Here is a 26,195-nt window from a genome sequence, read left to right as displayed (position 1 = left end):
AAGGAAGGAAGAAAGAAAGGGAGAAACAGAGAGAGAGAGAGAGAGAGAGAAAGAAAGAAAGAAGAAGGAAGGAAGGGAGGGAGAGAGAGAGGGAGAGGCTGAGAGAGAGAGAAAGACAGAGGAAGGGAGGAAGGGGAGGGGCGAGGTGAGGAAAGGAAAGGAAAGAAAGCAAAACAGGGGAAGAAAAAGAGAGGGAGAGAAAATACAGCAGCCCAAAGGCAGGAGTGATATACAGTGTGGAGCGGAGTAAGCTGTTTGGTGGAATATGGAATGGTATACTGTTGCCTCTGCTTGGCCTGGAGTCTATGCCTCTTCCGAATCTGCACCCTGCTTCCTTACAGTGTACGTGTCCACTACCCTCTCCCTCCCACAACACACTCACATGCACACACCGAAACGTACACTCCAGCCTTTCCAAACAATTTACCTTTCCATCCAAACTCCATGCAGTTCTATTCCTTAGAGCTTCTGCAGAAACTCCTCTCTACCTTGAATGCCTCCCAACCCCATTTCCCACCCAAAGAACTCCCATTCACCCTTCAAGAGGGGTTCAAATGTCACACCCTTCAGCATGTCTCTTCTGACCTCCCTTGGTAGTTAGGGAGCTCCTTCCCTTCGCCTCCGGAGGGCTATTATAGAGTTCTATTATATGGTAGGGCATTTGTCACAATGCACTGCAATCTATTTAGATGCACATGGCATCCCCAATGAGACCACAAGCTCATGACGGACAAATACTACATTTTATCCATCTTGGTATTGACAAAACCTGGAACAGTGGCTCTCATACAGAAGATATCTAGTAAATATTTGCCAGATGAACCAAATAATGGAGGTGTGAGGCCTCCATGACACAGATCATGAAAAGTTAACCAGAAATAGCCCCTAACTCCTGTTGACAGCAGAAATATTAATGGTGTTCCAAAGAAAGTGTCTGGGTGCCCAAGTCTCTACCCCAAGTGGGAATCCATTTTCAACTTGGTTCCTGCTCAGGAAGTGATTTCCTGCCCAGAAAGTTCCAAGAGCCTCTCCTGCTGTCGGGCAGGATCCACATCTCAAGGGAGTGCGCAAATGGAGGGCAGAGTGTCTGGTTAGAGAAGACAGAGAGCTGTGAAAGCAAGTGGAAACGCGAAGCAAGTCTTGGGGTAATAAGCACAATAAGAAAGCAACAGTTTGCAGACTGTTTTCTAGGGAAGCCAAACTGCACAGAAACCACTTGATGAGAATTGTGTTTAAAGTGAAATCTGAGCACTTGCTGATGTCAAGTCCAGAAGTTTGTGTACCTACAACAAGCATCTGGAACAAAAGAAGCAGCTAACTCTAGATGGATGAGAAACGACAAGAATGATGTGAAACACAGAGGAGGATCAAGTGAGCCCAACGGGAGAGAAGCAGTCAGAGTGCCAGTTTCTTCATGAACACAAACAAGAAGCTGTTATTTATATGCACGGACTTTTACGTATTTATGTTGAAGACAATGGGTAGAACGCCTAAATGTAAGTTCAGTCATTCTCAATAAGTCATTGTGTTAGCCTCATGGCCTGAGTTAAAGACCTCCCTCCACATCTGCTCAAATATAGATAAAGCCTATTGACTCCCCAATGTAACGGGCTTCTCTCACCTGGGGAGCTGTAGAAGCTTCTAGAGAAGAAGGCATCCTGGGCACTGAGTGTTAAGTTAGTCTTATTATAAATTAACTTTATCATACTGTTATTTAAGAATATGCCAACATAAATGTAGATATAAACTCTTTGTGTTTATAACTTTGACACAACTTGAAAAGCAACACAAGTTTACAAATTAAATGGAAACAAAACCTCAAAGGGCAATAAAATTCAAATAAACCACATTAAATTAATGGCACCAATAATGTTTTGTGGAAACTAATTTACTGCATGGACACTATCCTGACGTTGTGACGATGTTGTCATTTTTGAGTGTGGCACGCCTGTGCTGCCCTATGCCGTGAGATGACTCAGTTTTCCCACCTCTTTCCTCAGTTTAATTGGGTGCAACACCTCCATTCATGCAAAGCTTCACAATGTCATTCGCCCTTCACTAGAGTGAATGTAATCATAAAAGTGGGTACTGGAATTATACCAGCATACTACTGATAAACTGATCATCCAGGTGCTCCAACTATTAAATTAAATGCATAATTTTAAGTTATATTTCTATTGTAAAGGTCACACCACTACAAATTATAAAATTTGCATAAAGAACTTGTGGATTCTGGTTTGAGAAACATGCTGTTAGATCAACCATCAACATTGGCAGCATTCTCCCACCTGTGCAACTAGTCTGATCACCCTTTTGCCCAAAGAAAGACAAACCCAACCCAGTCTCTAGAAATCCTGAAGAGACAGCAGTTCCCTGCCCAGGACAGTGTCAGGATTTGGAGTAAAACACAGAGACTGATACTGTCACAAGGAGTTTTCCTCCAGAAGTCATGGATGGAGGGAAGAATTTCCAGAAGATAAAGGGCAGAGGATGACCCAACTCCCTCCTCAGCAAATTCGCCCCAGGGCAGCTTCTCTCCCAGCTGAGAGCACCACCTCTGGCCCCACTCCCTGGCTGGCCACATATGGCTGTGTCTCCAGGAAGTCCAAGTGACCAGTTAACAAAGCTCTGTTGGTCCATGAGTTGTTTTACGACTTGGCTTGTCTTGCCTTACTTTTGTTTGTTTGTTTTTTGTTGTTTTTCATTTGTAGTAAAAGACACATAACATAAAATGGACCATCTTAAACACTTTAAGTGTCCCTTCCAGCAGTGTTAAGTATCTTCACATGGTTGGGCAACCACTCTCCAGAACCTCCTCATATTGCAAAACTCAAACTCTGTACCCATTAAACAACAACTCCCCATGCCCCTCCTCCTCTCAGCCCCAGGCAACCACCATTCTTCTTTCTGTCTCTGTGAATTTGATGACTCTAGGTGCCTCATATAAGTGGAGTCATACAACATTATCCTTTTGTGACTGGCTTATTTCACTTAGCATAATATCTTCAAGATACATCCTTGTTGTAGTGTATGTCTGAATTTCCTTCCTTTGATGGCTGAATAATATTCCATGGTATACACATATACTATGTTTTTCTTGTCCGTTCATCGGTGGATGGACATTTGGGATGCTTCTCCCTTTCTGCTTATTGTGAATAGCGCTGCCATGAACATGAGTGTACCTTATTTTGTCTTTTACTGAATTGACTGGTTTTTTTTGGTTCTACCATATTAACCTCTGATTTTTTTAGATTTCCCAATCTCCTTTTTAGCCTAAGGAGAGATTGCCTCTGAGATTTTGTGCTCTTTTTCTCCAGAGCACAATTTCATATGTTTTATGCCTCCAGGCCTGGACACAAAGCTTCATGGATGACAGACTGTAATGGGCTGGACTGCAGAACATCCTGCAGGAACATGTAAATGTGCGCATAGACAATAATGTTTGATCACCTTCCCAGAGGAGGAAAATTAAGTGGGGTGGGTCCTAAAGTGTCATTCTCAGCCATCAGCCACAGGGCTTCACCTCTGTGGGGAAAGATCCTGGTGTGCTCTCACAGGACCCTGCCATGGAGCTGTGGGAAGCCTCTTCCCTCACCAGCCTCCCATGTCAGGCATTTCACAAATGCTTCAGGGGAAGCTTCCTCTCTTATAAGTGATAATGGCAATCCAAAGTTAGTTGAAATTGTAGGTGGAGGCTGGCATTCCAGCCTGACGTCTTTCCTGTGAGTAGCACATGAAATGTCCTCTGACTTGTGGAGCATCACTTACAGTGCTACTACCTGATAGCTGCCTGAGGACACACACACACACTCACACATACACACACACATACACACACATCCCACAGAAATCTGGCAGGTAGTGTCAACAGCTTGCTGACCTTCTGAAATCCATCCTTCCAGATTCAGGGGCCATGCCTGAAACTCAGTTTAACATGGATCTATTTTCTATCGGTCTAAGAAAATAAATCTCATGGGGCATATTTGTTCCTCCCAAGCAGTCTCATGAGAAGACAGGGTGACTCTCTCCCACACCACATGAGAACTTGTGTTCTCACAAAAAGGGGAAAATCTCAGGGGCATCTTCCACTCTCTGGGTCAACAGCTGCCCAAGGAGCCCCGGGCTTTTCCCTAGTGCCTACTGGTCTTCTCTCCATGCAGACCTGGTACCAGGTGGAAGAAAAAACTCATAGGAGGCTGAAGGGTGAAAGTTGGAAGAGTCAGCTCTCTTAGCAAACCTTTTAGATGGTACCCACCTGCTGCGAGGAGAAAGCAGAGGGCAGAGGTTGAGCACTGGGCCAAGAGCCAGAATAGAAGTCGTGGATTCCAGGGTGGGCTGCGTCCTTCTTTTCCCTATATTGGGAAGCTAATGTGAAAACTGACGATTTGTGAAAGTGTTTTGAAAATGCTAAAATGCTTTACAAGCAGAAGGCATCATTGCTTTATAAAAAAATAAATAGATAAACTTAACAAAAAAAAATTTCCTGCTTTGAAACGTTTTGTTCACAATTCTAACGGCTGCAAGGTAGGATTTGGTCTTAGGAGTGAGCAAATGATTACACAAACCAGTAGCTACATTCCCCCTGGCCTGAACCATGTCCAGGATCCAGAGGCTGCTTTAAGATCAAAAGACTCTGCCATCCGAAAACCAAGCCTGGATCTGCCTCACCCCAGTGCTTCTAGAGGGGACCAGCTCCACAAAACAGGAAGGATGTCGCTCCTCTGTGTTCCACTTTTGGTTTCCACTTTTATTTCCTTCCATGCCCAGGAAGCAATGAATGCTCACAGCCCTTGGGGCAGGGTCAGGAGGAAGGAGGGCAGACAGACGACCTGGTGTCTCATTGCTGAGCGCAGAAGGAGGCGCTCTTTGCCTCCCACGTGCTTCTCAAAATAGACAGTGGAATTTTCGGGAACAGGAAATCTCTCCTTTAGAAGGAAATCCGAGTGTACCTTTCCTATTTTATCATGAACCTCTAATAATAAAAATTGTACTAAAAATAAATTTGTTTAAGATCTCTGGCAATAGTACATTTCCATCCCTTTCCCCACCCCCCACCACAATGGCCTCTACTTCTTTCAGGAAAATGAAAATCTTAGTAGTTTCTTCCAATTATTCATTCATTTCCCACCTGTGAAGGAGTACCTTCTCCTCCTTTCCAGATTGTAAACCCCAACATTCTCCTGACTATTACAATTCTACCCCACTGTTTAATCAGGAAGAGTATCAACAATACAGAGACCTCCACCGTGAAGGACACCAATCCCAAGTATGTCTGGAACTCCAGGGGATCTCCACACACGTCATGGATGCATCCCCTTCAAGGATGCTACTGCTCTGCTGTGGCTCTTGCAGGGCGCTTGTAAGTCCCTGACAGCTGTTCCAGCCACTGTTCCTGAGTCTGCTCTTTGCCACTGACCCTGGTCATATCCAAACTGCAAAGCCCTGGAGCTGGCAATCACACCGACCCTGCTCAGCCCTCACTGCGCTGGAGCCAGGCTGAGAAACGCCTGATCAGAAAGGGCTCCCTGCCCAGGCCAGGTTGCCAGTCACATGGCTCTTCCTGTTCTGCCCCTAACCCTCACCTGGGAGCTCAAAAACAAGTCTCAACCGAATGTTTAACTTGAAACTAGCCATGAGGAAACAATCAGAAAAATCCAAATTGAGCAACTGGCCTGGGCCCTTCAAAAATCTCCATGTCGTGGAAAACCACAAAAGATTCGGGCACTGTTCTTGAGACTAAAGGGGACCCAAGAGATATGACAACTGAAGACAATGGATGGTCTTGTATTAGGTCCTGAAATTTAAAGAAAAAAAAAAAAGGTCATAAAAGACCTCAGTGGGAACATTGAGGATATTGAAATGAGAGCTGCATATTAGATAATATTGTTGTCTAAACGTTAAATTTCTGAGTGTGAAGGTTGTATTGTAGTTATGTGGAACCTTGCCCCTTATCCTAAGATATACAGCATGAAGTATGTGGGGATAAAAGCTCATGATGCTTACAACTACCTCTCAAGCCGTTCAGCAAAAATAAAATACCTGTGTATGATATACACACGGGAAGAGAGAGAGAAAGAGGAAGCCAATGTTACAAAATGTTAATATTGGTGAATCCAAGTGAAGAGTATATGGTACACTATTCTTGGGACTTTCTGAGGATTTCAAATTTTTCATAATAAAAAATTGAGGCTCATATTACCAAGCAGAAGAGACAGACATTGTTGCAATTCTCTATCATCCATATTTCTCTCATCTCTCTCTAAGATGCTCGCGCACTAAACTTCCTCCATTACCCTTCAGGAAAAAAAAATTCACGGAAAACCACTCATGAAACAGATATGGGGGGTGGGCTGCTAACCGGTCAATAGCTCACTTCTCCCATAGATAAACAGACTCTGAATTCCAGTTTGAACATAACTGAGACCCCACCACGTTTGTGAATAATGGAATTCATTCTTGTATCCCTTGGGTGTGTCTCTGTGGGTTGACACAGGGTGGGCAATGACGATGCTGTACAAATTACAGGGACCCAGAAGTCCAGAAAAGAACTGGAGCCCAAAAACATACCTTATCTTATGAATTTGGCCAGTCTGTGCTTGCAACAGGACTCAATTTTTTTTTCCCCCGAGGCCAGCACTATTTTTAGTGGCTCCAGGATGACACAGTATTTAACAAAAACAACATTAAATATAGGTAGAGTTGAGACTTTCCAAGTCCACTTTCAGGGATAAACTCAGATTCCTCTTTCTCCATAAATTTCTTCCTACTCTGCACCTTAAAAACATTTCTCTTTGTACCTCTGTCAGAACTAAGGCAACTGGATTTCTGACAGAACTCTCCTTCAAAAATTGTGCCTGTGATCAGATCGTGGTGAGACCACATCGTCCAGTATTTGACCCAGACAATGCAGTTGCTTTAATTACAGCAATTATGACGTGGTTTCTTGTATTACAGTTGTTTGTGTACAAGCCTTTCTCCTCCAATAGACTATATCCCCTCAAAGGAAGGATAATGTGTTCTTCTTTCTCTCTCCTGTTTTTCTCTTCATGGGTGATTCCAGCCACTGTCACAGTTGCATTTCCCACCCACTTGTTGATGATGCTTACAAGTCACGCCAGCTCTCTTAGGAGTTTCAGATTATATGTCAAACTCCCTGATGAGCAAACCCTTTTTCAGGCCCTCCAAGCACTTCATATTCAAGCAACCACAGCCCTCCCCCACTTCCTTAGAATTCTGTTCTTCCTCTTATATTTCCTATTTCAGTTCATCAAACCTCCTTGCAACCATTCAGCCAAGCCTCAACCTAATTCATCCTGCCTCTCCTTTATCTCCTCTCCTTTAGCCATTCCTTCACTAAATCCAGTTGCTTCTTTTGTCTCCTAAGCGGCCCTTAGACTTGTTTCCTCCTCCCCACTCCCCCCTACCACCCCTTTTCTAGCTCAGGAGCTCAGCATCTCTTACCTGGACTATGGAACAAGACTCCTAATTGACTCCTTGCTTCCAGCCTTGACACCCACCCCCCCTCTCAGATCCATCTTCGATTCTGCAATTAGACATCTAAGCATGTCACCCTGACATAAAACCATTCTATGGCTTCCCAACATGACAGAAGAGAGTTAAGCTCTTTGCTTCACCTGCTGCATGAACTAGCCTCCACCCTTCTAGTTTCCCCTCCTCCCCTTCTTGTCTTACACTTTACGCGCTATTTGTGCTAAAGCACTCGTAGCTCCTAACATGCGTTCTGTTGTTTCAAGTTTCCATGCTCTTGCTCATGCTCTTTCCTCAGCCTGGGATTTCTGTCCATCTTTTTTGGATGTAGCTACCATTTATTCACGCTTCAACACTCAGCTCAGCCTCCATCAATTCTTGAAGCCTTCCCAGGAGCTCCAGAAGCACTGCTCCTCTGTACCCCTAAAACATCCTCTGCATACTTCTCTCTTGGCCATGACTATAGTATATAAAAATCCATGCATAAATCTTGCTTCCCAACAAAAATTGCAAGCTCTTAATGGGAGGAACTGTGCTCTATTTTTATTTGCCTCCAAAGCAGTTAGCACCGTGCTTGGAAAATAGCAAATGTTTGTTAAAAAGCACTAGTTATTCCTCTTTGTGACTAGCATGGAACCATGTTTCAGCTGACGCCCAATGGATGTTTCAGAACTGGTTTTCTGGGAGGGAAGGTAGGGAGGAGCGCAGTAGACTTTTCTTCAGAATCCTGACTGGTGAGACGGTTAGGGGGCCTGGTTGCTTCTCCTGAACACGTTCTCCAAATGCAGCACCTTTTCAACAATCATAACACGATAGTTGATAAGTCTGTGATAAACGGACACTAGAGGAAGCAGAATGAAATACCTGATTGAAACATCAGGGACCTGGCTGTGAAGTGTGAAACAAAGGTAGCTAAAGCAAGAACCCTTTTTCTTGTGTTTTCTCCCAAACCAACTCCTTTACCCGCTGCATGGCCCTCCTCCCTCTTTCAGTCTCTGGGGTTAGAAGCCGCCACGCTCCTGTATTTCGAGACTTGTACATTTGGTTTGCCTGTCCTCTATTCTGCTGTAGTACCTGCAACTCCCTTTCCTCACCTTCCAAATTCATAGGCCCTAAAATTAATAGCATTGCACTACTATCCATTTTGAAGTGTCCATGAAACCCCTTCTCACCCTTTGTTAGAATAGCCATGACGTCTCTGTGTTTCATCATCCTAGAACCCAAAATCATTGTGCATTTAATATACACATTGTTCACCTGTCTATCTCTCCTACTGAGACTGTAAACTCCTTCAGGTCAGGATCTATGGTTCATGTACCTTTGTGTCAATAAGCCTAGCCAAGTATCTGGTGCTATCTGTGGTTTATACAGCTGACTGACTGAATGTTCTCATAGAAAGAAAGCAGGGTCCTAAGAGAGTAGGGATGAAACATTTTGATGGTCAAGAAGGGGTAGTAACTGGGAGCCAAGGGAATGGATCAAGCCTCCTGTGAGCTGATGTGATGATGCCTGACAACAGTGTCAGAGCATGGGGGTCAAATGAGGGTGATTGGGAAGAGAGAATGGGGGAAATAATTCTCAATAGACTCTGCAAAATACTTCTCAACGGTGGTAACTATGCCCCAGGTCCTGCACCTGCCAGCTCAGAAATATTCCAGAGAGATCCAGAAAATTCTCGTATCTAGAGGAATTGCATATGCAGATATTATATTTGTGTTTGGGCCTGTCAGTTTGGTCTCCTTACTATACTGGACATTCCATACCAACTAAGACAACAATTTTTGTTTTCCTTTAATTCTGGTCACCCCTACAGAATGTTTCCTGACCTACAGCAGGTGCCTAGAGAATGTTTGGTGACTTGCAGACCATATTCTTGGACACTGAAATAGTTTTTAAATATGAAAGTGGCTTCAAATGAGTTTTGACTACGTCTTAGGCAAACAGTCCCACTCAAATTGTATTCATTTAATTTTTAATTCACATTCCACCACCCCCAGGGACATCATAGGCTCTTACCAGATGTGCTTTTGAAAGTCAGGAGCACATCCATGTGAGAAAGAGGGCTGAGTGAGCAATGGTGAACTCCAGGCTATCAAAACCATTCCAGTGGTGCTTCCCAATGGGGGTCTTATTTTTCAGCCTAATTTATTGTGTATTTTAAAGCCAACTCCTTTCACACTCACAGCTGTCACTTCCTCATTCTTATGTCAATTGGGGGCAAGCTAATTAATACAACAGAACAGCAGTCCTCTCATCTAGAGCAAACACCCTCAACGAACCAAGAAAGCTGAAATAAGAGTCCAGGCTTGACCAGAGGAGTTCATAAGCTCAACAGTAAGAAGCAGAGGAAGCTATAAGCAATATCTAGATGCAAGGATATATTTCTAACACACATAAAATGATAGCCAACATCTCTTGAACATCTGTTAAGTGCCAGGCACTTTTTAGACATTATCTCATTCAACTACACATAACTCTACAAGATACACATTATTAATCCCATTTCACAAATAAGAAAATTGGACTCTCAAAGAAGCCAAGTATTTTGGCCAAAATTTCTCAGCTGGAAAGTAGAGGAGCCAAGATACAAACTTAAGTCTTTCTGGTTTTAATTCAGTGCTCATTCAGTTGCACCAACCATTTCCCACACACATAGGAAACCAAGAAACCCACAGAGTGTTGTATTCACCAGGGTGCAGTCAGAAAACAGAAACTTCACTAGTGACTTTAACAGAGAGAATTTAATATAGAGAATTGGTTGAACAGGTATTAGGGAGGCTGAAAAGGCAAACAGGGAACCAGGAGGTAACAAAAGCCAGTAACTGTAAGTAGCTAACAAACAGCTCTGGGGCTGGGGTCAGCAGACCCTAGAGGCTTGCAGAAGGGGCCCTCAGACATAGGACTCAGACTTCTGAGGAGGGAGCACTGCCCAGCTGGTGCTGGTACCTCAGAGCACTTGTGATGGAGCTGGTACTGGGAGTATTGAAAGAGGCTGGAAACTGCTACCAACTGGAACTAATACTGCTTCCAGGGTGAGAGGTCACTGCTGGGGTGATGCTGACAGGAAAAGCAAGCAAACAGAAAAGATAAGTCCCTTCTTCCTCTCTTTGTGGCACCTTACCTCCTGTAGTGTCAGTAATTGGCAAAGGAGACATGGAGTTAGCAAAGTCCCAGCCCAAGCCCAACAGAACACAGTATAGGAGTGCGGGTTTGGAGATGAGAGAACATGGCTTCCTAACCAGCACAGGTGGGTTATGTGTAAGCACCAGTGCAAATGGTTTGGGAGAAAGAGAGATAACCATCAGCTGCCTCTACTGAGTACCTACTATGTGACCTTGACTGTGTTCCATCCTTTCCACACATTGACTCCTTTGCTCTCCACAGCCTATGAGGTAGGTACTATTGTCTTACCAGTTTCACAGAGGCAGAAGCTAATATTTAGAGATGCTAAGGGATTTGTAAAAGGTTAGGAAAAGGAGCGACCATGATTCAAAACCACGTCTGTCTGGATGCTAAGACCCTGCTAAAACCACCCACATTAGTTTTCTAGGGCTGCCATAATAAATTAGCACAAACTGGGTGGCTTACGGCAAGGAAATTTTATTCTCTTACAGTTCTGGAGGCCAGAAGTCCAAAATCAAAGTGTTTGCAGAGCATGCTCCCTCTGAAATCTCTAGGAGAGAATCCTTCTTCCAGCTGCTGGTGGCTTCAGGCATTCCTTGCCCTGTGGCTGCATCGCTCCAATCTCTGCCCCGTTCTTCACAACACCTTCTCGCTCTGTGTGTCTGTCTTCTCTTTTATCTCTTATAAGGACAGTTGTCAATGGATTTAGGGCCCACCCAGGTAATCTAAGATGATCTCATCTAAATATCTTTAACTTAATTACACTAGTAAATATGCTTTTTCCCAAAAAGGTCACATTCACAGGTCCTGGGGGTTAGAACGTGGAGACTCTTTTTGGGGGCCACAATTCAACCACTATACCACCATACCATGTAAAATTACTCATTCACTTTTGAAAATCATGTTCAGCAAAATTATTTAAAGTGAAATCTGTGTTCTTGTAGCATTTTCAGATTTTAAAACAATGTTTTGTGCTGTATATAGTACTTTTAATATTTGGTGTTCCTGTCCGTTTAAGCTTTTCTCTCTTCATAAAGACAAACACAGAGGCACATCTTCTGTAGCTCCTGTCATTTGAACAACCATCCTGTATGTCTTTGCCTCATCAACCCGGGATCTCATTTCAAATCTCCTCTGGAAATACCCTCCCTCCTCTCTTGTCCCTCCTTGACTGCTTTCATTGACTTGACTTTCATTTGCACTCACATTATGCAATCCCAGAATTCAGGGGGCACACCTGGTCAAAAGAATAGCATTTCAGATGACAGTTTCATCAACCACAGGGCAGAAGGCTCCCAAAGCTTCCATGACTTGTCCCAACAAAAGCTACCCACCTTCCCCAAGCCTCCGTTCCACAGCCTACCTTTGGGAAGGGAGCTTTCCAATCACAGTTTCTCTCCTCGGTTGGAAGGATTGAGTGATCCTTTGTGCAATTCACCTGGTTGAGGACACAGTTTGGAAAATTATAGACCTTTCAGATGTGCTTCTCATGTGTGTGTGAAGGGCAGAAAGATTTCTCAAAGCAAGCAGGCAATAGGAGAGAAAGGTATATTGTGCCCTTTTGCTGAATGAAATATGTTAGCTGAGGGCCCCCTGATGCGTCAGGGTTAATGAAATGCATTTCACATTCCTGATTTGAAAGAATAAAAAAGACAAGATGCCTTTCTTTCCCATGGAAATATGTCAGACCCATCTTTATTAGAGTCTGACATATTTGCTAGCGAATATTTCCAGCATACCAAGTACTATATCCTTTGAATTTAATTCTGAAGTTCATAAATTTTGCTTCCTGGAAGGAAAGGAGATGAATATTAGAAAGCAAAATTTTGAAATTCGTCCTGGGTTTTCTCTGTCCAAGTGTCTCAATATCAAAATCATCACTGTCTGTTTGAAATTTAATTTTCAAAAAGCATTTCCTGCCTCCACAGATATGCATATGGGTATTACTGCATTGTTTCTTCTTTCCCCCACAAAATTCCTGGCAAACCTACCTTCTTCGGGAGGGGTATGCCAATTCCTCAGCATTTCATTTATTTTTCTCGAGCTCTTCCTCATCTGTGGGTTCATATTTTACTTTTATTTTTTAAGGCAGTAAATGGAAAAAGCAAAATGGATTATTTCAGACATACCATCTCTCTCCTTCCCTATGACCAGAAAAGGACCAAACTCTGCCTCTTCCCTCATCCTTCTTAGTATATTCATGGAAAAGTCACTATGTCTTCAATTTCTTTTCTCAAGTCATTTGGGATAATAAGGGTAGCACTTATCAGATATTAGTCTGCCTAGTGGTGTTTCTCTATTACTGTGTCTATTTGGGGTTTGGAGGGGGAAGAATAAAGGTATACAAGTCACAAAGAGGAGGGCCTCCATGGGGAATTCTAGCCTAACAGGTGACCATGGCTCAAAACACTTCCACACTTCATCACTCAAAACTACACCACCTCCCAAGCTCCATCAGTACATTCACCAACATGTTGATTTAGAAAATAAGCCAGGAACTCCACAGTTTGTTAAAAGTAGGGGCAGGATGTTTTTCTATTTCCATTTTCCAGAGACCATAGACCACTGGGGCAGCTGGGCCCCTTACAAGGACCTGAGGTCCCATAGGAAGTAGCAGTCAGCCAAATTAGCTCTTCTGCTCTCATCTTTCACCTGGAGGATGTAATCCACCCATCTGCTGGAAGGATGTGGCAAATGAAAGATATCATCTAATAAACGTAAAAGGAAAGGTCCAGGAAGGACCTCTGCACCTTTCTGACTGCTCGCTCCTCCTCACACCCTTGACCATGTAGAGACTCTTGTAAATAGAGGGTCCGCAAAAGTGTTAGTAGAAACATGGGTCACAAATAGGATCCAGTAGCCTCACAAAAAGACAAACTCATCTCTAGTAGGCAGAATGACCTGTGATTGACATCTGTGTTCCATGTGGTCTACAGTCTCTTGGCATTGCTTTGTTGCATTCTGGGACATACAGTTATAAGCATTGAAGTTGAAGAAGCAAAAAGCATTAAACAATTTCACAACTACAGCAATAGATGCCTACTATTGTATGTCCCGGATCCATATCAGTTCCCCTAACAGTCTCCTAAACGCCTCATTTCCATACACGCTCCATCAATGACTCACTCCTTTACATTCTCTAACGAGTCACATAACTTCCTTCTGCTGCAGTCTTTTCATCTTCAACTGGGAGAAACAACTTCATTGCCACTGTATGTTCAAGGCACTTGATCGTAATGTGCTGTGAAATCCTTATATAAGTGGTACTGTGCAGGAACAGACTAATTTAACAACAAAGCTAAACCAAAAGGAGCATCAGCCAAGTCAGGAGTCCACCTGAAGATGAGAGATTATTGCAACGTCTTGGATTAAAACTCAGGCAACACAGGCCTGCTCAGAGAGAATACACTACCTGTTTAAGGGTAGCTTGGCATAGCAGGAAAAATGTGGACTTTAGGTTTCCATCTTGGATCTTCAACTGATGGTAGCATAAAGCCATCACTGGGCAACTCATTCTTCTGTAAAATGGGGATAAAGACACCTACCTTGCAGGGTATTCATAAGGAGTAGAGATAAACATGAAGAATCCTTGGCATATAGTTGATGCCCAATAAATACAGGCTATTATACCTCCCCTGTATTTATTGCATCCTATTTACAAGCTAATCCTGCCCCCACCCCAACCACCTCCTCCATTAATTCAAGGTTTTACACTGGTGGGGAAATGAGCAGAGTATCCAACATCATCAGAAGCTGCCTGTTGGCCTTTACCCTCTGCATGGTTGATTCATTCATTCATTCATTTAACCAGTTTCTTTTTTTTTTTTTTAAAGATTGGCACCTGGGCTAACAACTGTTGCCAATCTTCCTTTTTTTTTTAAGGATTGGCACCTGGGCTAACAACTGTTGCCAATCTTTTTTTTTCTGCTTTATCTGCCCAAAACCCCACCCCCATACACAGTTGTATATCTTAGTTGTAGGTTCTTCTAGTTGTGGGATGTGGGACGCCACCTCAACATGGCCTGACGAGCGGTGCCATGTCTGCACCCAGGATCCGAACCCTGGGCCACTGCAGAGGAGCGCGCGAACTTAATCACTCGGCCACGGAGCTGGCCCCAAACCAGAGTTTCTTGAGTACCTACCACGTTAGGCAGAAATCTGGTCCCTTATTGCTTTCCAGTATTACCAATGTCCACTGTTAACCAGGCTCACCTGACCTCTCAGGTTTTCCTTTTTTCACTGTTCCTAAGTGCATATTCAACCCTAAACCTGCCTGGGACAGTGGCACAGACAGTGCACTACACAACTCTTGGGGGAGCATCCACATCATAGTTCCTCCTTCTTGCTTGTCCTCTGTGCCTATATGCTCCTAGGTAATATTTCTGAAGTTATGCTAATAAGCAAAAATAATACAGTAAAACCTGAGAACCAGACTGGGGACCCTAGTGAGCGGAGCAAAGACTCCTTCCAAGTGTAAGGCCCAGCTCTTCTCCTCATGCAGGACAGCATTCTGGCTGGGAGGTTGTGGACCTCATTAACTTTATTAATCACTGTAATGCCAATATATTTGTATTTTCCTGTAATTCGCAAGGGAATCTTGTGGAACATGCTATCATTTCCATTTGACCAATTAAGAAACAGGATCAAGATCCCAAGGAATTAAATAATTTGCCCAAGATCTCAGAGCTAGTGAGTGGCTGGGCTAGGACCAAAACTCAGTCTGACTCCCACACCTATTTCCTCATAAGGTTGGGGTTCCAGCCATGCTGTCCAATAGAACTTTCTGTGATGATGGAAATGTTCCATATTTGCATTGTCTATTATGGTAGCCACCAACCCAATGTAGCTACTGAGCATTTGAAATGTGGCTACTGCAACTGAAGACCTATATTTTTTAAATTTTATTTTATTTTAATTAATTGAAATTTAAATAGCCACATGTGACTAGTGGCTACCAAATCAGACAATCCAGTAGGACCTTAGTGCTAAAGCTAAGCTGCACAGAGAGAGCTTCTGGGTCAGTCACCCTCGTCTTTCCATAGGTACCATCCACCAGAGCCATCCCTTCTCCATTCCAAGCCCCTGGCCCAAGTGAACCCATTCATGAATATTCCTTGAGTGTCCCCAGACCCCTTGAAGAGGGAGCTGACCCTAGACATGGTCAGAACCCACAGGCTGCCCAAATAGTTTGATGCAAGCTGGCACCAAAAGGGCCAGCCCACCCAATGACCACGTGCACCTTGCAAGGGCCTCAATTTTCTCCATCAGTCCCAGAACCTCCAGGTGATGGCTCTGAAGGCAAAGGCAAACTTGTCACTATTAAGCCATTATCACCCTTGAAAATCAATTAGCTGACCAGTCAGCTCCCTGGGTCCTAAGGGAGCAGATCCCAGGAACGAGAGACAGGCTTTGAGAAGAAAGAAAAAGGAAAGCGGCATTGCCTAGAACAGAAGCACATATGAGAGGCCCCCAGCAGAATTCAGTCCAAAGTCTTTTTTTATTTGGTCAATACAAGGTGTCCAAAATGATTAAATTAACTGGATTTCCAATATTTAAACACAGTGAGATTTCAAATAAAAACTGGTTTTCCCATCCTCCTGGAACCTTGGGCCATCTTGCAATGTCCTGTTTCATTAGCATCATTATTTTTTTTTTTTTAAAGATTTTATTCTTTTCCTTTTTCTCCCCAAAGCCCCCCAGTACATAGTTGTGTATTCTTCCGTGTGGGTTCTTCTAGTTGTGGCATGTGGGACGCTGCCTCAGCATCGGCCACGGGGCCAGCCCCCATTAGCATCATTATTATCAATCACCCGGAGCAGTAACAGCTGTCCGGTCCTCTGCAGCCCCCACCACTGGTTCCCCACAACATCCTTCTTTACTCACGTGGCTGACCTGGCTGGCACCTGCAGGCATTTGTGGTTGCGATCCCGAAGTAGGTGTGCAGGCCTGGGCAAGGTGCCTCCTCTAGGGGCTGGGCTAACACGACGGTGCTAACTTGGCACCTGGAGGTCCAGGAGGGGGCAGTGGGGGAGAGGGTAGAGAAAAGGGCATCCAGAGGGAAAGAAGGAGGGAGAGAGCTGGAGCACACTAAACTGAAACGCCACCACCTCCACACTCTGCCTCCTACCTCACGTGCATTGATATGTGCCAGACGTTTCCTGGAACGTCTTGATCTCCAGCCCCCAAAGCTTTTTTCTTCTACTTTCTTCCAGCACCTAGAACAATGCCAACCACACAGAAAGAACTCAAGAAGTGTGAGTCGTTCACAATAAAATGAACTCAATTCAGAATGCTTCCATCAAACTCCCTCAGTTATTACTCCAAGCTGTCATTCTCCCCACTGAGCACCTCGGTGTACTCTCTCCTTCTTAAACTCACACTGAATCTCTGTAGTCACTCCCCACTGAGATGGGTTTCTTAATCCCAGGCCTCCACCCACGTGGTTGACCCAGCCATATCCTGTACAACACAGGATGCACTTCCCTCACATCTCACAGCACAGTCCTGGAAGCTGGGTCAAAAATTAGTATCCAAGCTACGACCGAGTAAATGACTTTAACACTTTTTCTCTCCTTCTTTTGTTGTTCAGTCTGTTCACCTGAGATTTTTATCCATGCCAGGGAGATAAAGAGGAGGGATTCTGGGAAGGGCAGTAGACCATTAGCTCTCTGGAAATAGGAAGTATGCATTTTCCTCGTTGTATCCCTGGTAATAGCAGTCTACAGCACAGAGTAGGGGTTCTCCAGATAACGATCTGAGTGAGCGCAAGTGTGAATCAAAAAGAACTCCTAGACTAAGCAAAGATCAAGGACACTGGTTCAAAACTCTGTTGTATTTTTCTACCTGCATTAGTTCATTCACATAATCTATCTGAGCTTCTCTTTCCCGATCTATGACAAATAACTAACAATATATAGCTTGTGTTGAGTGGCACAATCCTTAGGCAGTCAGAATGTCACTTGGCAGCAAAAAACATAAAGATATTGAAGAACATTGACTCAATGAACATTGACTAAAATAATCCTAAGGGCTCATTTTAAGGAACTAATTCAGCAGAAACAACACTGTTATGTGCATGAAGAAGTTTATTCAGAATTATAACCAATATTGAAACATTTAACATTACCTAACTATCCACAATAGGGCAATAATTACCAACGTACAATATTTAAACATAACGAATGATTTTTCAACAATAAAAATTATTTTATATGAAGGCTCTCTAAACACATAGAATCTATCATCCTCAATGCTGCTAGAGTATTCCTTTAAAAGCAAAATCTGTTCATATTGCTGCCCTGCTTAAAATTATTTAATGGCTAAAAACTCAGGAGTGGGATTGCTGAGTTAATGTTTATGTATATAAGAAACTGCCAAACTGTTTTCCAAAGTGGATACAACATTTCACTTTCCCACAAGGACTATGAGAATTCCAGTTCCTCCACATCCTCACCAGCACTTGTTGTGGTCAGTCTTTTTCATTTTATCCATGCTAAAGGGTGTCTACTGGTATCTCATTGTGGTTTTAATTTGCATTTCTTGATGACTAATCATGCTGAACATCTTTTCATGTGCTTGTTAGACGTTTGTCTAATTATTTACCCAAGAGAAATAAAAACTCATGTCTACAAAAAGATTTGTACAAAAAGGATCAGAGCAACTTTATAATAGTCCAAAACTGGAAACCAAAATGTCCATCAACAGGTGAATAGATAAACAAATTGTAGTATACTCAGAAAATGGACTCTTTTTGAGCAATGAAAAAGAATGAACTTCTGATACACACCACAACATGGATGAATCTCAGAGACGTTATACTGAGCAAGAGAAACTGAGTTTAAAAAGAGAACATTCAGTACAATTCTAGCAACATGAAATTCTAGCCTAGACAGGATTAATGTATTGTGACTGAAAACAGATCAGCGATTGCCTGGAGCTGGGAGCAGGGAGGCTGTTGACTGAAGAGGGGCACAAGGAACTTTTAGGAGAGATGGAGATATTCTATCTTAATTGGGGCTGTGGTTACACAGGTATATATGTCTGTCAACAGTCATCAAACTGCATGCTTAAAATGGGTACATTTTATTATACGTAAAATACACCTCAATACAGTTGATTTAAAAAGAAAAAAGTGTTCAACTGCTCCTCAGTACTTCAGAATAAAGTTAAAAACGTTAATATTATACACAAGGTCCTCGATGCTATGTCCCCTTTCTCTCTCCAGTCTATTTCCTGCTAGAATCCCACCCATTTTGCTCCAGTCACACTGAAATATCTGCTGCTTCCTGGTTACCATATTTTTTCATGTCTCTATGTCTTTTTTTTTGGTGAGAAAGATTCACTCTGAGCTAACATCTGTGCCAATCTTCCTCTATTTTGTATGTGGGATGCCACCGCAGCATGGCTGATGGGTAGAGTAGGTCTGTGCCCAGGAGCCCACCCCACAAAACTGGGCCATTGAAGTGGAACATGTGGAACTTTAACCTCTGGGCCACGAGGCAGCCCCATGTCTTTAAAAATACTATTCCCATTTCCTGGAATCCAAACCCCACCTCCTGCCACCTTGTAATTTGACTCATTCCTACTCATCCTTCAAGAACAACTCAAGCCTGTCTGAACTTCTCTCCCAGGCTGGGCCCAGTACCCCTCTGATGTGTTCTCATAGCATCCTGTACATACCTCTAGTCTGATGTTTTCACACTGTGGTATCATAGTTAATATTCTTATCTGTCTTGCTTACTGGCCTCTGAGCATCTTAAAGTCAGGGTCTCTCTCTTTGCAGTCTTAATCCCTAGTACAGAGCTCGGCACACATTGCTTAGTAAATGTTGACTGGATGGATGAATGAATGAATGAATGTATGAACAAATGAACAAATGCCCTGTCTACCCTCAGAAGGATGTGGTGAGGATCCAGTGAGATACGGGATGTGACTCCCTGTACTCTGTTATCTGGGTGTTTGATTTGGCCCTGTCATATAGTTGTGTGACCAAGACTAGGCCCTCTGAGGACCTCCACCTCTGTCCCAAGCAACAGCCAGTAAAGAGATCTCTGCCAGTTCCTATCTTAGGATCAGGATTACAACCTTCCAAGATGGCAAGAGCTTCTGAGCTCCTCGAGACGGCAACTGAAAGAAGGTTGGCTCAGTGACTCACCCAGTTGGCAGACGGTGGCCTCACTCCCTCTGAGGGGCAGCACACCTCAAACCTCAGCCATTCATTCCTACAACATTTTCACTATTTGATATAATATTTGTTAATTGATTTATGTAAGCTAATTTTATTTGTACTTCTAAGCACATCTGTTTTAGTTAATGTACGCTCTTTAATTCCTGAAGATTCTGACAAGTAGATGTCACCAATACCTGCCCAGGCAGACACAAAGCTGCTTTGCCCTCATTCCCAGAGGCTTCCTGGGCCGTTTACTTGCTGACGCGGAGTTGGAGCAGCTCCTTTCCATGATTGTGATCCATGGTCTTCACCTTGCCAGAGCTCTGACAAATCAGCCATAACTCTGGCAAGCCCTCCTCCCGTTCACCACCTTGCTACCTCGCCAGCGTCTGCCCAGCACCCAGCTCCAGCACAGTGCCCACCTGATGAAGAACAAGAACCTACCTAGATATCATTTTCTTGAAGGAAGGGAATGAACGCATTTTATACCCTACCATCATTCCTTGACCATCTCCTACTTTTGTTTCAAAAGTGCTTTTCGTTCTGTGTTGGCCAGAAATCATTAGAGAGCTGTCGAGCCTCCAGCCCTGCACAGTGGTCGTTGATGGTCTTTTTTACTGGCTGACACTGAAGGTTAATCTGGCAAAGTGAACGTTAGTGAAAAACTTTCACCAAGTCAACAAGCGAGCGAACCTCTGGAGGGGAGAGTGGGAGAAGGCTGATGGAAGGGGAAAATAACATTAAAGACAGAGTTGGGTTTTCAAATCTTTTTTTCAAGTTATGAGGAAGGATTCCTCTGTTCATTCATTTATTCATTCTTTCAATCTGGCTTCATCTCCCAGAAAATGGCCAAGTGTGGCTTTATCTCTAATGTGGGCCCAGGGCTCTGGCTCTATCAGGGACTCCAAAGTCCCCAAACACCACCCTTGGGCTTATTCTGGAGAGTAATGTTTTGCGGACATTCACATCCACCAAGAGCTTAAATATGGTTCTTTTGGGAGAGGGCCAGGAGACAGAACGGTCATTATCAGCAATCTGTTCTCTGAAAAATCCAAGACACGTGAACAAACAACCTAAGCCTTACATACTGTGCGGGAGAAAAGCAAGGATTGGAATGTTTGCTCGTATTTTCCTAAAATACCCAGTGAACCACGAACCTAAACTCTACACCTGAGGCACACAGGGAATTGCTATTTTAACAACCGCAGCTTAGAAAACAATCTGCACACGTTCTGTGACTTGGGCCAGCCCCAGAGAGATTTCTGGCAGCATTTTATGGGTGACTAATACTCAAGTTAAAATCAACATGGGTTTTCCAAACACAGCCTCTCTGAGGGTGAAGGGTAGACTTTTCACCTGTCTGCCGTGGCTCCCTTCAACATGCTTTGCCACGTGGGATTTGGGAGGAAGTCTTTTCTGGGCACACAACGGAGCTTGTAAGATGCTTGTGAGTATTATTGTCTAATCTAAGCTCTCTCCACTTGGTCTATGGGCGTATCTCTGACGAAGGAGGACAAGAGAGAGCATGTACAACAGGAGACAGGAAATGCCCTCGTTTATTCACAAACATCTGTGGAACTCCTCCTTCCGAGTGGGGCCATTGGGGAATACCGAGATGACTCAGCCACGGTTAAATGAGGACAGACATGAAAACAAATAATTAAAATAATGGAGCCAAATGCTGAATAAGGTTTGTACCAAGGACCGTGGGAACACAAAGAAGGAATAATTAATTTTGTCAGAGGGAGTCAAGGAAGGTTGTGTAGACGGTGACCTCTGAGCTGTCGTAACAGATGAGTTGGAATGTCTAAGCGAGAAAGGAAAAGAAAGGCATTCCAGGGAGAGAGAACAGCAGACCAAAAGGCACGGATGGAGGCATGAAAACCCCCTGAGAAGTGTGGTGTGTCTGGGACACAGGTTCAGAGGAGGAAATGGGGAGGGTATCAGGCTGACATGGTGGGTTGGGTTGGATGTGAAGGCATGTGTGTGACACTAAAAGGTCTGAACTTATTTCTTTGGGTGAAACAGGATTTCAAGCATGGCTATGATTTGTCAGATTTTATAAAGCTGTATCGGGCAGCAAGTAAAGTGAGACACGGACAGGGAAGGTCAGAGGCTCATCCATAGACCAATGAAGAGAAAATGAAAGCCTGAAATCAGATCATTGTGGCAGAAAGAGAGAGGAGACAGGCACGTGACATTTAGAAAGTAGAGTCAACAGCATTTGATGGCTAATTAGATTTGGAGGGGGAGGTAGGAAGGGAGTCAAGGGGGGTTCTGAGGTTTCCAACTTGGCCAACTGAGTCAATGGTGATGGTGATAACTGAGCCAGGAAATTGAACACAGGAGGCCAAAACACAAGAGAGTGAGAACTTAGGGCCTGCTCATCCAAAATGTTTACTGTACAGTAATAGGACATCGAACAGCCTAAGTAAAGGCAGCTGCTCTCATTTAGACACAATATTTAAATCAACTGCTATAAAATTAACGTTTATTGTGGGTGGTGTTAGACAGATGTTCTTTAGGGTGACAATGCAGTGTTGACGGAAGGCCTTTCTCTGTCCTGTATGGTGCTCCCAGGGATAAGTGGTAGTGACGGCCCAGAGCTGGGCAGGAAGGACCTTCGTCTTCCTCCCCATTTCCATACTGGTGGAGTGCCAGGGGCTTGCAGGGCCCTGGGCAGAGCTGCTGCATTGAGAGTCCAGGCCCAGCGATGATCACCCTGAATGCCCAGGAGGAGCTGAGGTACAGTTGGTGCAGGATGCACATGGGGCTTAGATGGGAAGGGCAGAGGCGGGGAAGAGGCACTATAAGAGTGGGGATGGGATGTTAGAATTTCTCAGCCACTTCCTTCTCCCTCCAATCTGAGCAGCTCCAGAAAATGGCAGCTGCGAACAACAAAACTGATTGTCACTCTGCATACTTAGCCACCCTCACTGACCACGTCCCAGGGACAGCCTGGGCTGTGGGTGAAAAGAAGTCCTATCATCTAGGTGGCTTCAGTCTGAGGATATGAAATGTAAATGTCTCCATTCAATGAGGGGAGCCCAAAAGGTTCAGACCAGAGATAAGGAGAGCAAGGACTAAGGGAGCCTGGGAAGAGGAAACACCCATCAGTCTTCCTGAAAAGACAGGCTTCCTGGAAGCTGTGAGTTGGTTGTGAAGTGAGGAACAGGGAGGGCATTCCAAGAGAGTGTCCGGTGGGAAGAAAGGCATGAGAGGGAAGGCACTGGGGGATTCGCAAACCTGAGAGAAGTGTTCTAACCTGCAGACAGGAGAGTTCTTCCTGGCAGAAGGGGAGGCTGGAGAGGTACTTGGGGTGAGATCCTTGAGGATTGTGAGTACGAGGCAGAGTGGACCAGGCTTAAGATAGCTGATGGGGAGCCATTCAAGCTTTTTGAACAAAGGTCTGACTTTTGAGAATGATCATTTAGCAGTCGTGCCTGAGATATACAGTCTGGGGAGACATGAGACGAGATCAATCAGGAGACCCCTGAAATACAAAGTAAGAATCTGACTTTTGTTAAGTCAAGCCCTGAGCTACAGCATTTTTACATAAGTGTACGCAATCAGGGTTATGATTCCCTCTCTACAGTTGGTGAAAGTGAAGCTCACAGATTTAAGAAACATGCCCTCGTAGGTGGCAAAGCCAAGATTCACACCAAGTCTGTTGGACTTCCAAGCCCTTTGTCCTGTATCAGGAGAGGGTGCCGATGAGAATGGAAAGGACAGTGATTCTCAGCCCTGGCTGAGCGTTACAGTCACCTGGGGAGCTTTTTGAAATCATGATGCACAGGCTGCACCTCAAACCAATTAAATCAAGATTTCCATGAGTAGGATGGGACCCAGACATCAGCATTCATTTAGAGCTCCCCAGGTGATTCCAATGTGCAGCCGAGTTTGAGAACCACTGCTGCAAGAGATGTTGCAAAGGAAGAATTAATAATAATTGGTTAGCAAATGTAAAGACTGAGCGAGAAGGAGGAAAGAAGATGACTTTAAGATTTTTTAATTTTTTTTTCTTTTTTGGTGAGGAAGATTAGCCCTGAGCTAACATCTGTTGCCAATCTTCCTCTTTTTCCTTGACGAAGATTGTCACTCAGCTAACATTTGTGCCCATCTTCCTCTATTTTGATGTGGAACCCTGCCACAGCATGGCATGAGTGGTGCGCAGGTCCGCGCCCAGGATCCAACCCATAAACCCTGGTGCTGCCAAAGCAGAGCACAAGAACTTAACCACTATGCCACCGGGCCAGCCCAAGTGACTCTAAGATTTTTACCTGGGATAAAGTCAGAAAGGGATGCTAGTGGGAAAATAAGGAATTTATTTTCATAGTCCTTTACTTTACCGTCATAGTGTGACATCCAGGTGGAAACATCCAACAGATGCTTGGCAAAGTGAGCCAGAGGCTTCAGGGCCTTCACAGTCAAGACCACACCAAGCTCAACACCTCGGCACCTCAGCACAGTGCTGGGACCAGCTTATACCAGCTTGGGGAAGCCAACTGCTAAACTTTCTGAAATGTTGCAAGCCAGTTGTTAGTGCAAACATTATGAAAAATCGTATCATAAAACTTATAATTAAATAATCTTAAAAACAAATGTAATAAATTCTCAAAACTCATCACCCCGTAATTACTTTACTGTTACCTCTGCTCTTGAGGTTGCTTACATCTATTTTATCTATCTGGTGGGAGAACCATTTAACAGTGTTGCACTGTGCATCTCTCCCCAACTCCACATCAACCACGTTGATAGCTTTAAATTGGCTATGGTGAGTACTTAGATTATGAAAACTGGCAAAAACTACAAATTAGGGCTCCCTCCCCAAAGGGGTCAGCTGTTAAATATTTACGAGCACATCACTACCTGAAACCATATTATGATCTATGCTGAGAATCCATGTGTGAGTATCCTCCGCGAGACTTGTTAAGGTAAAACAAAGAGAATAAGGTAAAAGCTAAGACTCCACAGATGGGGGGAGAAATTAATGCTAGAAACAGTTTCTGATACTGACTGATATTTCCCAAAACACAAGCTTTTGCACTCCTCAGGTCCTCTGGGATCGCTGCTATTCCAAATAAACTTGTTTCATTTAGCTCCACGAATAAGAAACTTCCAGCCAGAAAGATATATTTTATATGCACACATAAAAATACTCCGTGTTTATATAGCACTTTCCTTTTAAGGAGCTCACAGCAATTACACATGTTCTCATTATTCCTATGAATGCCCTGGGGAGGTAGCTAGGTGGTAGAGGAAATAGGAAAGAATGGAAAAAAAAAGTGCTAAATTAGAAATCAGGGCATTACCTAGCCTCAGAGCTATAAACAATCTTTTTTCTCCCAGTGTAGGAAACCCTGACTTCAGGAGTTTAAAGTGTCCTGCTTAAGAGGGTTCTAAAATTGGACTCCCATCACTGGGCACGGTCATGGAAACCTCCCACTCTCTCCGTTCTCTCCACCTCATCCTCCTGCTATTTTGGCCTTGCCTTCTAACTTGGGCCAGGGCTGGAGTTTGTAGTCCAAGCCCGCCTGGCTCCAGAACCCCAGGGAGTGCACCAAAGGGCCAGCCAGGCAAGGAGATGGGCCCTGAGCAGGGGCAGCAGCCACCAGTGCCGCTGGTCATTCTTTCGTGACTCACTGTTTCTGTGATGAACTTTCCTGGGCTCTACGCCAATGACACCATCGTCCTCTCTGTACCGGTGGCTTCGTCCCATTGGGGATCCAAATGTTTCCTCTGCCTTTCCTCAGCACCTCCCTGTGAGGCTCGGGACAATTCTGAATAATCAGTCCTTTGAAATACAAGTCAGTTTACCTTGAAGGCTGGCATCCTCTGCATTCCCCCAGGAATGCTCCATGCCACAGAGCAGAGCGCACAGGGTTGCCGATGATGAAAACTAGAGGGAGGATCTCACTGAAGTACGTGTGCGTGCTTGTGTGGGTGTGTGTCAGAAATAGCGGCAAACTGAGAAAGGCAAAGGGACAGAAACAGAGAAACGGAGACAGAGAAAGGAGAGAGGCAAAGAGTTAGAGAGGCTATGGGAATTCCTGAACAAAGAAATTACTTTCTTTTGAGTTGTTTTGTTTCTGACTAAGAATTTCCTTGTGTGGTTTGTTTTGCTGTTTGTAAACGGTGAGGGTAGATTTTTAAAGTAAATCTTCCTGATGGTCAACCCCGGGCTCCACGCGAGCCAGACACACATGTTGCAATGTCCCCTTATCAACTTCCTCTGGAGGTAACCCTCAGCCGGGAGCCATGACCAGAGGGCACTGCCTTTGGGAGCATTTGTGTCTGGCCAAAGATCACTGGATATTCAGATTGTTGGGACCTGGTCAAGTCTCAAGGAGACTCCCCCAGAGTCTCCACAAGGGCTTCCTAATTGCCACAGACATGGTGGCAGGCCTCTTGCTGG

The 26,195-nt window shown here is 44.1% G+C and overlaps 1 long non-coding RNA gene across 2 annotated transcripts; it reads right to left on the bottom strand.

Annotated features, from left to right (window-relative positions):
• Nucleotides 1-11,068: 11,068 nt before the first annotated feature.
• Nucleotides 11,069-25,668, bottom strand: LOC111768592 (uncharacterized). 2 transcript variants are annotated; one of them, XR_002801033.2, is made up of 3 exons: nucleotides 12,351-25,668; nucleotides 11,975-12,049; nucleotides 11,069-11,848 (listed from the first exon to the last, which is right to left on the bottom strand). It is a non-coding gene; the product is annotated as an uncharacterized lncRNA (long non-coding RNA). The 2 variants fall into 2 exon arrangements; XR_011427969.1 differs by having other exon boundaries at nucleotides 11,975-25,668.
• Between the last annotated feature and the right edge of the window lie 527 nt (nucleotides 25,669-26,195).

Source organism: Equus caballus, chromosome 17 (assembly GCF_041296265.1).
Source record: "Equus caballus isolate H_3958 breed thoroughbred chromosome 17, TB-T2T, whole genome shotgun sequence".
NCBI classification, from domain to species: domain Eukaryota; kingdom Metazoa; phylum Chordata; class Mammalia; order Perissodactyla; family Equidae; genus Equus; species Equus caballus.
This window is presented reverse-complemented; position numbering and strand designations above follow the sequence as displayed.